This window comes from Mesoplodon densirostris, chromosome X, assembly GCF_025265405.1.
Source record: "Mesoplodon densirostris isolate mMesDen1 chromosome X, mMesDen1 primary haplotype, whole genome shotgun sequence".
NCBI classification, from domain to species: Eukaryota; Metazoa; Chordata; class Mammalia; order Artiodactyla; family Ziphiidae; genus Mesoplodon; species Mesoplodon densirostris.
The window spans coordinates 34,371,191-34,384,516 of NC_082681.1; the positions used below are offsets into that span (position 1 = coordinate 34,371,191).

Below are 13,326 nucleotides of genomic sequence, written 5' to 3' on the forward strand. Positions count from 1 at the left end.
CTGCTGGACGCAAACACACTGATACATGCACGAAGTCATAACTGACATCAAAGGAGAGGACAGAAAAACAATAGAAAGCCAAAAGAACACCAAAACCCTGCAATGTGGAGCTGTTTAACATAGGGATAAGCAGTCCAAGTACTTCTGACTACTGTGGACACTCCCTGACCTCGGTGGGTGTTGCTGAGTTACAGAGCAATAGTATAATGCTTGATGTCCATAAATTCCTTTTAGATATAGTCAAATTATATGTCTTCTCAGCTTAGTAAGTTAAGGAAAATAAATCCTTCTAAATATATTTTTTAAAGAAATTTCCCCAGATGAATTTGGTACGAATGCATATCCTTGGTCAAGAACCATGATAGTCCAGCAGTATGTAGTATATAGTATAGTATATAGCATAATGAGAGAAGGAGGCTTGCACTTGCTGTGTGGCCTCGCTGTGTCATGTAATTTCTCTGGGATTCATTTTCCTTATCTCCAAACTATGACTCTCGAGTGGGAGATTTCTAAATTTTCTTCTAGTTCCCATCTGTGATTCATTGCAATCTCATTTTTCCAGTGTTTCAATTCTAATGGGATCTGGGTTTTATGGTTCATCATATCATCAATAGAAATGAGAGGGTCAGGAAGGAAAATCTTCCCATCTCCTGGTATCTTAGTTTATGTAAATGGTTTAATTGTTGGTTTTACAAGATTACGGGAGGAAGAGAATAAGGGGTCAAACAGTTAGGAAAAGCATGAAAGGAAGAGGTTTTTTGTTATATTAAAGTACTTTCTCTAAAGAAACTTAGAAACTCACTTACCCCTCCGCTATACTTCTGCCCTATCCATGACCATAGTCATGTGTTAAAGCCAATTTTTGTGGTCCTGCTAATTTTTAAAGTTTACCTTAAGCCAACTAATGGAAGCCACTGCAGTGCAAAGAGATTTAGAACAGTGGTACTCAAATTTTATTGCATATCAGAATCACAAGGTGAAGGGCTTGTTAAACAATGAGCAGTGGGCCCCATCTCAGAGTTTCTGGTTCAAAAACTCTGAGGGTCGGGCCCAGAAATGTGCATTTCTAACAAGTTCCCAGGTGATGCTGTAGGTCCAGGGAGCATACTTTTTGGAACCACTGTTCTAGAGGCAGGGTCCTTTTTCCACCAAGAGAGATGGCCTCTCCCTTTCTCCCTATGTATCATATGGAGATTACAAGTTATTGTTATAATGGGGACACACTGGAAGTAGCTTAAATATCCATCAATAGGGAAGTGGTTACTTAAATTATGTTGCATCAAAACTGTGTAATACTGTGCAGTCACTAAAAAGAGTGAGCTAGATCTGTGTGTACTGAATGGAAAGGAAATATTAAATGAAAAAATAATAGGACAGCTGTGGCATAGCTACACAATGGAACATTATTCAGCTATATAAGGGAATGAAGTTCTGATACAAGCTACAACATGGATTAACCTGGAAAACATTATGCTAAATGAAAGAAACTAGTCACGAAGAGCACATTTTATATGATTCCATTCATACAAAATTTGCAGAATAGGGAAATGTACAGAGACAGAACATAGACAAGTGATTGCTCAGAATTGGAGAAAATCAGAGGATATAAGGATGATAGCTAAAGGATGCGGGGTTTCTTTTTGAGGTGACGAAAATATCCTAAAATTGATTGTGGAGATGGTTGTACATATACTGAATTGTACAGTTGAAATGGGTGGATTGACATGTACTCACTGCTCTATTTAAAATAGATAACCAACAAGGACCTACTGTATAGCACTGGGAACTCTGCTCAATATTCTGTAACAGCCTAATTGGGAAAAGAATTTTAAAAAGAATAAACACATGTATATGTATAACTGAATCACTTTGTTGTACACCTGAAACTTACACAACACTGTTAATCACCTATACCCCAATATAAAATAATAAGTTAAAGAAAATAAATGGGTGTACTCTATAGTATGTTAGTTATATCTTAATAAAGCTGCTTAAAAAAAGGTAACAGGGCAATATATATTGTATAATCCCATCTATTTGTAGAAATAATATACAATATGTATACATATACATGCATGTAAATGCATAGCAAAAGGTCTGGAAACATTAGGGAGGCTGGTGAATGATGTCTTACACTTTTTGCTCTGGGTAATATTGCACTGTTTAATTTTTTTTACCATGGAAATATTTTTGTGTCTAACCTGTGTAATTTAAAAAATATAATGGCGACCAAACAGTTGTAGCTGGGTCTTAGAACCCTTAGCTCTGTCATGTTTTAGCTTGGCCTTTGTTGGTCTAGGCTGGCGGTAGGAATGGAGATGTGAAAGTAACCCGAGAGTTCATTCTTTCTTCAACTGATTTTTTGTTATAATATTTTCTGTGGTGGTGTAGAGGTACCACTCCATATTGCTATTGAAAAACATTGTATGCTCCCTTTAAAAGTCTATTAAAAATTATGTTCTCACTAACTGAGATTTTTTAAGTCCAAGCACTAACAGAGACTGGGGTTTTTTGGTATCTAATCTTAGGTGTATGGTTGTCAAGGGAACAAGCTAGAGAAGTGTTTAATGTGTAAATGTTATCATTGTTTTAAAATTAGCAATCACACAAGCTCCAGCTTCAAAAGGCATTGAAAGTAGCTGTCCGGGGAACAGATCCATGGGGAGAAACTATTTAAAGAAGTCTCACTCTGAAGGATACCCTAGTGCACAACTACAGTGGGAAGGACATGAGTTTAGGCTAAAAGTGGAATCCTAGTTTTACCACTTACCAGCTAGTTATGTGACTTTGGGAAAGTCTTTATCCCCTACGGGCCAGTTTCCTTATCGGTAATGTGCGTAGTGGATGTGAGGATTACATGTGACAATTTATGGGAAAGTAAGGTGCATAATAAATATCCACTTATTTTCCTTCCATTTGAGCCAAACAGGGAAGGTGTCAGAGGAAATGTTGATCGGAGGTGATGGGTGTGCCAAAGAAGGTGTCCATCTGGTTGGCTTGATCTGCTCCAGCAGACTGTCTCCACTGAATAGGCTTCAGGAAACTAGGCTGTCAAAGAAAGTGCCTGGAAATAATTTTGATACCTGATAGGCTTGAATTCCTAGAATTCTGAACAAATTCCAAGAGAATTCGTGATGGAGTTAGCAGTGCAAAATACTTTTACTCAAGTAAGGAAGATTAACCAGGGTTTGCTTAAGTAGTAATTGGTGAAATCAAGAATTATTTCACTTCCCTCACTCCCTTACTACTGCTACAACTGTGGTTACTTCTCATGGAAAACGTCCATCCTTTGGCTTCACCCTGTTATCCCAGGTTGTTAACATCTTTTAAACCCCATACTATGGTGATTCATCAAATCATACCCTTCTTAGCATCTTCATTTTTTTAAAGTAACAATTTTAATTTTCATCTATATTATCACCTTGTATGTATCCATTAGTAGTCATTCCCCATCTACCCCCAACCCCTTTCCTAACCCTAGACGATCATTAGTCTATTATTCATCTCTATAGTTTTACCTATTCTATATATTTCATATAAATGGAATTATACAATATGTGGTCTTTTGTGACTGGTTTCTTTTACTTAGCATGGTGTTTTCAAGGTTCCTCCACACTATAGTATGCATCAGTACTTCTTTCCTCTTTATGACTAAATAATATTCTGTTGTATGGATATACCACTTTTATAAAAATCCATTCATCCATTCATGGACATTTGGGTTGTTTCCACTTTTTGGCTATTGTGAATACTCATGCTGTGAACATTCATGTGTGAGTGTCTGTATGGACATGTTTTCATCTATCTTTTGTATATACCTAGGAGTGGAATTCCCCGGTGATATATCATTCTGTTTAATCTTTTGAACAACTGCCAGGGTGTTTTCCCAAGTGACTGTATTTTACATTCCCATCAGTAAAATATGAGGATTCCAATTTTTCTATATTCTTGCCAACATGTGTTATCTATCTTTTTTATTATTGCCATACTAGAAGGTGTGAAGTGGTATCTTATGGTTTTGATTTGTATTTCCCTGAGTGCTAATGATATTGAGCATCTTTTCATTTTTGCTTATGGCCATTTGTATATCATCTTTGGAGAACTGTCTCTTCAGGTCAGTTCTCCATTTTTTTAGTTGAGTTATTTATCTTTTTATTATTCAGTGGTAAGAGTTCTTTATATATTCTAGACACAAATCCCCTAGCAGATACATGATTTGCAAGTATTTTCTCCCAGCACTTCAGTTTTGTGGTCCCTTATTGGTCTTCCATAACTACTCTGCCAATCTTCAATCCTTTATCCATTCAACCATATGATCTTTGCTACTGCTTTACCTTAGTAGAGTTAATGGGACAGATAGTCAAGGCAAATTTCTGGAAGACTTCTGATTTTTCATTATTCTCTAAACATATGTTATTTTTTTACACTTAAGTGCCTTTGCACTCATCGCTTCTCCCTGGAATGCCCTTACTTAAATTTCTTGGTCTGGTAAACCCCTATTTATTCATAACGATCCATCTTAAATGGTAAGCGGTAAAACTGGAATTCCAGTTTCGGCCTAAACTCACATTCTTCCCACTACAGTTATGCAGTGGGTAATTCTGCAGAGTGAGATGTCTGAAAACAGTTTCTCCCATGGATCTGTTCTTCTGACAGCTAATTTCAATGCCTTTTAAAGCTGGAATTTGTGTAACCTAGGCAGAGTTAGCAGCTTCTGCTTTACCCCCCTCTTAGCCCATCAATATCACCTATCAGTGAGATCCACAAGATCTAGAGTCTAATTTGTTGTTTCTGTCTGTGTATGATCTAGTGCTGGGGTACATGGTGAATGATTAATAAATGTCAATAGATTATAATTATTGTTATTTATTATTAATATTATCATTGAAAGAGATAATACATATAAAGAGCCTAGCCCAGTACCTGGCACAGAGGAAGTACTCAATGCTTTTTACTGCTCTTATTGATATTGTTTATGGAATAAATGAATTTGGATAGCACTTATAAGTCACTTTCACATATGCTTGCCTCATTAATACGTGAAACAATTTTGTGAGGTAGAAAAGGCAAGGATTATTATCCACATTTTATAGATTGGGAAACTGAAGCTCAGGAAACTTAGAAGGCTTGCCCAAATTCACTTGCCCACTAAGGGACAAAAACCAGGACTTGAACACAGGTTTTCTAAATGTAAATTTGTATTTCTTCTAATCTTGCTCTAAAATCTATTCTCTTTTTAATGTCTTTAAATATTAAGTTTTCACTGAATATAAGTATAAAAAGATATATTAAAGACTAAAAGATAATTTGGCACGAATGATACAGTAAAGATTTTATTCTTAATAGAAATAACAGAATTACACAGAGTGTCTTCATGCCTGCCTGCCCTTCCTCCCTTCCCCTGTCAAAATGGGGGTGAATGGGGAGACCAAAGAGAAAAAAATGTTAACTGCCATTTGGAAACATCCTTGTTAGGACATGGAGGCCATAAGTAGAGTACCATGTTTCAGCCTATCAAGCTTGAAAACGCCTCCTGGCTCCAGATGTCTAGATGCCTGGGGGATATTTTCTCATGTTAAGATTGGTGCCTATCAGATTGCTCTTCCATACTGCCCTCCATTTTACCTATTTATTTTCTCTGTTCAACTTTAGTTGTAAAGTCAATGACAGATTTGGTTGTATTGTCTCAAGTTATTATCTACGTAATAGATTGCTAAAGAAATGGCTTTTCTCAAGAGCCTATACAAATTAACTTGCATTGCTTTCCAGTAGGCTAACTTCATGAAATACTTATCCTAAGGTAAACGTTTGGGTTGCTGATCGTGTCATGTTGATGAACTGTACCCTATTTAAAAGTTTTATGATCATAAGATAAGCAACTTTTAAAATATTATTAACATAAGAAAAGTATAATGATTTTAGAATGTTATATTTTATAAAAGAGGAGCTTGAATAATCCAGATTGTTGAAGTTTTTATTAAAATGATACTTTTTATTTCTTTATTTCAGTTTACTGAATGTCACCTAGAATATAGAGAAATGAATATATAATTTTTCTTGGGGTTAGTTCTTCAGGTACTCAGGTTAGGGTACAATAGGTTATTCTAATACTTCCAATTGAGTGTGTATCTTTAGTGTATAAGTTGGAAGGCAGTCTACCACCTTTCCTTTTAGGCCACTTTAGTGTATTATTACCCTGCTCTTTCAAATGAGTTTTGTTGTTGTTTTGATATTTAGCATGTTTTAAGTGATAGAGAGGACCAGTACATACCAACCGAGAGTTAAATATGCTCAAATACATACTTTCAGTTTCTGATTGTCTGTTGCTAGTATATAAAAATACTGTTTGTTACTGATTATTCATCTTGTATCTTCCAACCTTGAAAAACTGACTTAATAGTTCTAGAAGCTTTTTTGTAGATTCTCTAGGATTTTCTACATAGACAACCATTTTGCCTATAAATAAAGATAGTTTTATTTCTTCCTTTCCAGTCTGATGCCTCTTATTTCTTTTTCTTGCCTTGTTGCACTGGGTAGAAACTCCAAAAAATGTTGAATAGAAGTGATGAGAGTGTACATTCTTGCTTTGTCCTAATACTAGGGGGAATGCATTCATTCTTTCACCATTAAGTGTGATGTTAGGTTAGGTATAGATTTGAGGAAGTTTCTTTCTGTTCCTAGTTTGCTGAGAGTTTTGTGTTTTTTTTTCAAATCAGAAATTGATGTTGGATTTTGTCAAACATGTTTTTGCACCTATTGAGATGATCTTATCATTTTTCTTTTTTAGTCTATTAATGTGAATTATATTAATTGATTTTTGAATGCTAAAGCAACCATGCATTATAGGAATAAACCCCAATTGCTCATGATGTATTATCCTTTTTATATATTATTCAATTTGATTTGATAAAATAGTAGGAATTTTTGCATCTATGGTCTTGAGGGTCTTTGGTCTTAGTTTTCTTTGATTATCTTTGTCTGGTTTCGGTAGGATAATAATGGCCTTGTAGAATGAATTGGGACATGTTTCCGCCTCTTACGTTTCTGGATCTGTTTTTGTAGAATTGGTGCTATTTCTTCCTTAAATGTAAGGTAGAATTAACCAGTGAAAATTCAGTTTTATAGTATATATATATATGGCTACTCAGTTTATCTATTTCTTCTAGAGTAATTATTAGCAACTTGTGTCTTTCAAAGAATTTGTCCATTTCAACTGAGTTGTCAAATTTATGGGCATACAGTTGTTCATATTTTCTTGTTATCCTTTTAATATTTGTAGAGTCTCTACTGATACCACCTCTCTCAATGCTGTTATTGATAATTTGTATTTTCTCCATTTTTCCCCCTAATCATCCTGGCTGGAGTTTTATCAGATGTATGAATCTTCTCAAAGAACCAGCTTTTTGGTTGCTTTTTAAATATTTCTCTATTTTTCTGTTTTATATTTCATTCATCTCCACTTTGATCTTTATTATTTCCATTTTCCTGCTTAATTTGGAATTAATTTGCTCTGCTCTTTCTAGTTTCTTGAGGAAGCTGAGATCTTTCATCAGACCGATAATAGTCTTTGCTCTGAAATCTATTTTGTCTGATATTATAGTCATGCCAGGTTTCTTTTAATTCATGTTAGCTTGGCATATCTTTTGCCATCTTTCTACTCTTTATTTTTAACTAACATACAGTAAAACTGATTTTTTTAAATGGATCTATACATATATGAGTTTTCACAGATATACTGTTTCATGTAATCATCACCACAATTAAGATGCAGGAAAAAAAAAGATGCAGGGCTGTTCTATTATCCTAATGTACTCTCTTTTTTTATAAATTTATTTATTGTATTATTTATTTATTATTTTTGGCTATGTTGGGTCTTTGTTGTTGTGCGCGGGGGCTTTCTCTAGTTGCGGCGAACGGGGGCTACTCTTCGTTGTGGTGCACCAGCTTCTCATTGCGGTGGCTTCTCTCGTTGTGCAGCACATGCTTTAGGCGCGTGGGCTTCAGTAGTTGTGGCATGTGGGCTCAGTAGTTGTGGCTCACAGGCTCAGTAGTTGTGGCTCACGGGCTCTAGAGCGCAGGCTCAGTAGTTGTGGCGCACGGGCTTAGTTGCTCCACGGCATGTGGGATCCTCCCAGACCAGGGTTTGAACCCATGTCCCCTGCATTGGCAGGCGGATTCTCAACCACTGCACCACCAGGGAAGCCCCTAACATACTCTCTTGTTACACTTGGTAGTCACACTCATCCCTACCTCTAAGCCCTGGATACTACTGATCTGTTTTTTGTCACTGTGTTTTTGTCTTTTGAGAATATTATGTAGATGACATCATGCAGTCTGTGAGCTCTTGAGACTGGCTTCTTTTACTTTGTGTAATATCTTCGAGATCCATTTACTTTTTCTTGTGTATCAGTAGTCTATTCCTTTTTATTGTTAAGCAGTATTCCATGGTGTGGAACTTTGTGGGGTCTCTTTTTCCTGATCCTCCGTCTCCACCATCTCCCCAGTACTTCCCAGTTCTGTAGGGCTCTCCTTATGGTCCTCTGGCCTGAAAGCTGGGACTTCATCTGATCAAAAAAGATTCCTCTCAGAATTTTAGGAATTTGCTGTCACCACTGTTACCACTGTCACTGTTGCCACCACCAGTGCCTTGGAATTGCCTGGGGATTGGGGCTCAGAGGAAAACAGAGGGAAAAAAAGTGAAATGGATCTTTCTCCACTCCCTGTGAGCTTTCAGAATGCCTTTTCTTGCTCTTCCAGCCAGAAGTAGAACTTTCTCAGTCTGCTCCCAGATGACTGCCTCCAGATTATATGATGCCTTAAGTCCAGGCTCGGGTACACTGGGGGGAAAAGTAGGGAGTAGGGTGGGGACTCAGCATGAGTTTGGTGGCACTTGGGACTCAGCATGAGTTTTGGTGGCAGTCATTTTGATTTCTTCCCCAGTTCTTCTGTTTTCATTAATGTATTTTCTGTTTATTTTTAAGCTTTGTGAGGTGGAACCTCACACTTATTCTAGAGCAAACTTTTTCCCAGTACTGAGACAAATCCTTTTGAGTTCTTTACCCAAAGCCCTAGCATTATGAGGTTACCAGTCTTGTGGTTTGAATAGGATCTGTTTCCAGCATTTGGTGAACCTTGAAGAGTGTTCCCTGTGCTCCTTTTAGGTGATTCTTTCCCCCAGACAAATGCACTCGTCAGTACTTGAGGGGGGATTGTTTTTAGATCTCCATAGCCCTCTCTCTGTGCATAGCTCCCCTCTTGTATTCTGCCCTACAAACCGAGCTGCCCTAAGACACTCAACCCTGGGAAAATGCTGGGCTTCGCCTGGGTTCCCACTCCCTGTACCTCTGGAAACTCCAGGCCATAAACAATCATGGGGCTCCGCTAACTTGTTTCTCCTCTTTCACAGATCCTCTCCTTCATCCAGCCTGAAACTATTATTTTTTATATATTTTGCCTGATTTTGAGTTGTTTCAAGAAGTAAGGTAAATCCACTCCCTGTTACTTCATCTTTGCTGGAAACAGAAATCTATGGGCTATACATTGACCCTTGAACAATGCGGGGGTTAGGAGTGCCAGTCCTCCATGCAGTCGGCCCTATGTATCCGCAGTTCCTCATCTGCAGATTCAGCTAATCGCAGATCGTGTAGTACTGTAGTATCAATATTTACTATTGAAAGAAATTCACATGTAAGTGGATCTGTGGAGTTCAAACCCATGTTGTTCAAGGGTCAGCTGTAATTAAATGCTAAATTTAATTACAGACTCCAGATGCCTAAGTCTTTTAGAGATTTGGTTAGAGATAGCTTGACATAGGAGGTCAAATTTGAACTCGGCTTTGAAGGAGGGAGGATATTCTATGTGAAAAATAAAATAAAATAGCATAATTTAGTACAATAAATTGGCATAAATAAAGGTACTGGAAAAGGAGTAAGCCTGGGTTTTTACCAATGAGGTAGTCTGGAGAACAACCTGTTAAGATGGGTCAGCATACTTAGGGAAATAACGAAAAATAAGATTGAACAGTTGAGTTGGGGCCAGATTAGAGAAGTCTTTAAAGCCTTATATAATGATATAATGCAGTGATAGAAAGCCATTAGCAGTTTGTAAACTCCAAGCAGTGTTATATAGTGAGAATAGCGTTTAATTAATATCTGTTCCTTTTCTGTCCTCTGAATGAACAGTGTCTCATAAAAACATGACTGTGGTATTGCTTTGATCAAATACATTACACTTACTTAAAGATTGGAGTAAACCTATTCCTCTACCTTCTCTTCTTTTAGTTCCTTAATCTTTGTTCATAAAACAGCTTTAACATTATTAATTTTTATTGCTCTTCTTAGGATGCATTTCCTTTTTACTCCACTTCCTTTTCGAAATTACACTGATCAAAACTAGATAGAATCTGCTAGTAAGTTATTGCCAATGCAGAATTTAGTGGAAAGATTTGCTTATCAGATTACTTTTTAATACCTGAGAGTGTCAATCTACCTTTTTTTCCACAGTAGCATATTTATTTTGAAAGCTGTTGACATCCAACCAACTTTTGGTATACGTTATTTGTAGCTCATCAGGTTTCTATATTATAGTTGTGTAATGTCAGTGCATGCCCTCCTCTGTTTTATCGTGACCATTTAAACATTTATCAAACTCATTTAAAATGTTTCAGTCCTTCAGAGTATGACATATGTACCTCCCTCTATGTAATAGTATTTGAAGTTTCGATATATTAGGTAAATTTACTACAGAGAAGAAAAGAACGTTTTTTTTAATGCTTATTTTTTCCCTAAAAGGATGTGAAGAAGAAATAAAAAAGAAGATATGGGGATGTTAATAGAAGAGGGAAAGGGAAATAGTAGAGTAAAGAAATTGAGAACAGACAACAATCCCCTCATAAATAGAACCCAAGGCTCAGAAAAAATAGAAAAATAGAGAACTAAGATAAGGATTGAGCTAGAAAGAAGTTGAGTTTAAAGCAGTAGAAACAGTTTAAAGATACTCCAAAAAGACTAATGGTAAACTTTGAGCAATTTTGCATAAAACACAGCTGTATCTGTATATCGTGGATTGGCATGCAGAAATAGACAAAAATGTTTATAGAATTCTCGCAAGAGGAATCAGTACAAATTTGGTGGAAGAAAATGATTTTATAATAAAAGGACACATTTTAAGTGTGCAAGGTATCTTCAAGAATCTTCCTAGAGTTAAATAGGGGGAAAGATTATAACAGTGAAAGCAAAAGGTAGACGTACAGAGGGCAGATGAGAATTGTGGAAGAGAATGACCCCCCCTTTTCTTATTTTTATTTTTTTATTTTTTATTATTTTTATATTTTCTTGGATGCGCTGCACAGCATGTGAGATCTTAGTTCCCCGACCAGGAATCAAACCCGCGCCCCTTGCATTGGAGGTGCAGAATCTTAACCACCAGGGAAGTCCCCCCCACCCCAGTTCTTTTCATGTGTACATTCTTCACAAGATTAGAGTATAAAAGTTGTTTAGAAAAACGAGTGTGTACTTCTGTATGACAAAGTATGTTGTAGAGGAACTTTAGTTTTTTTCTCTTTAGACACAGCTGGGATAGTACAGATAACAACATGTAAACAAGATATTTAGGTCTGTATGAAAACAGTCTGAATTGACAGATCTTATTTGGATAAGGACAGCAATAATGAGGAATAAAGTTAGCAAATATGGAATTGGATAGTGGGATTATTTGTGCATTTGAAAATAAAGGTTATGCAATGTATAGAAAGGGAAACTACTTTACATTCAGTGAAAACAAATGCAAAACCTCTCAAAAGCAGACAATTTGCCAAAGGTAGATAAATTAAGCTTAGGGTAGAAAATACTCAGAATGTGATAAAAATGGTCTAGGAGCCTCAGCTTCCTTTCTATGGGGGTGCCAGATTATACTGAGAATGGTTAGAGGATTTTTTTTTAATAGTGCAAACGGAAGCAAAATGATCAAATCTGTGAAGAGGGTAAAAGCTCCTGGTGTCTTAGCTGAACTGTCGAGATTTTAAAGATTGAGTACAAACCTCAACAAGCAGTTTTAATGGAATATGGACCAAATGAGAAATGACACAGGTAATGATACAGGAAACATTAGCCATGCCTTTTTTCAAAGGGGAAAAGAAGGAATAATAAATAGTAGGAAAGAAGCCTACTGACATTACTCAATTCTCAGTATAAAATATTTGTAGGAATATTTTAAAGGCAGAAGGGCCAGCAAATGAGCTGAGAAGGTTTTGGGGGGTTTTTTTTAGTGCAAGAAAATAACTGATTAGATACAATCATTGCTTTTGACTGAAGAAGCCATGATTGCCTTTCAAAGATATTATCTACATATACCTTAGAGAGGAAGATTCAAAAGTTATTTGCTGAATAAAAATAAAGTAAGGCGGCATACTGTACCTAGTTTCATCTGATGGGTATCTTGACATCTCTCTTTTTTGCCAGTACCCAAGGTATGATAAATTTCCCGAGATAAACTATATGCTTTAACTTGCCAGTAGCTATGAAAACTTTAAAAGTATATATTGTTTAAACCAACAATTCCACTTCTAGGAATATTTCCCACAGATCTACTCACACAAGTAAGTATACGTACAAGGAAGATCATTGCAACATTGCTTGTAATAGCAAAAGTTGAGAGACCAAAAGTGAGGAATGGATGAATAATTATGGTAGGCCCCATACCCCATGAAATTCTGTGCATCCACTAAAAAGAATGAAGTAGATTTGTGTGTACTGAGACAGAAGGCTGTCTGTGTTACACGCTCAGGTGAATTTTAAAAATGCATAACAGGGGACTTCCCTTGCGGTCCAGTGATTGAGACTCCGCGCTTCCACTGCAGGGGCGCAGGTTCTATCCCTGGTTGGGGAACTAAGATCCCACATGCTGTGCAGCCCGGAGGGCACCCCCCTCCCCAAAAAAGATGCGTAACAGTAAGTGTAGTATCCTACTTTAAAAACTCCTATACGCATATGTGTAGAAAGTGGCCTGGAAGTATATATACTAAACTGTTAACAGTAGTTACTCTTAGTAAGTAGAAGAGGTGGACTTTAGTTTTCTATTTTTATCCTTCTGTATTTTTACAACAAACATATATCTAAATTTTTTAAACCTGAAATTTATCTGAAGGAGAAAAAAGCCAAGCCCTTGGGAGCCAACCTTTTCCCCCCAAACCCTGGTTCAATTCCTCTTCTCTCATCTTAGCCTGTACAGTTTACCACAAATAAGCACTATAGGCACAATTTATTTTATTATTGAGAGTAGGTTCACAAATAAAGTTCCTGGTTTCTAGTTAGCTTGTTACAAAATTCA

At 36.6% G+C, this 13,326-nt stretch overlaps 1 protein-coding gene across 5 annotated transcripts in view; it reads left to right on the forward strand.

Moving 5' to 3' along the window:
* Positions 1 to 13,326, forward strand: part of KLHL13 (kelch like family member 13) — a 200,618-nt gene that overhangs the window by 164,153 nt on the left and 23,139 nt on the right. The window lies entirely within an intron of this gene.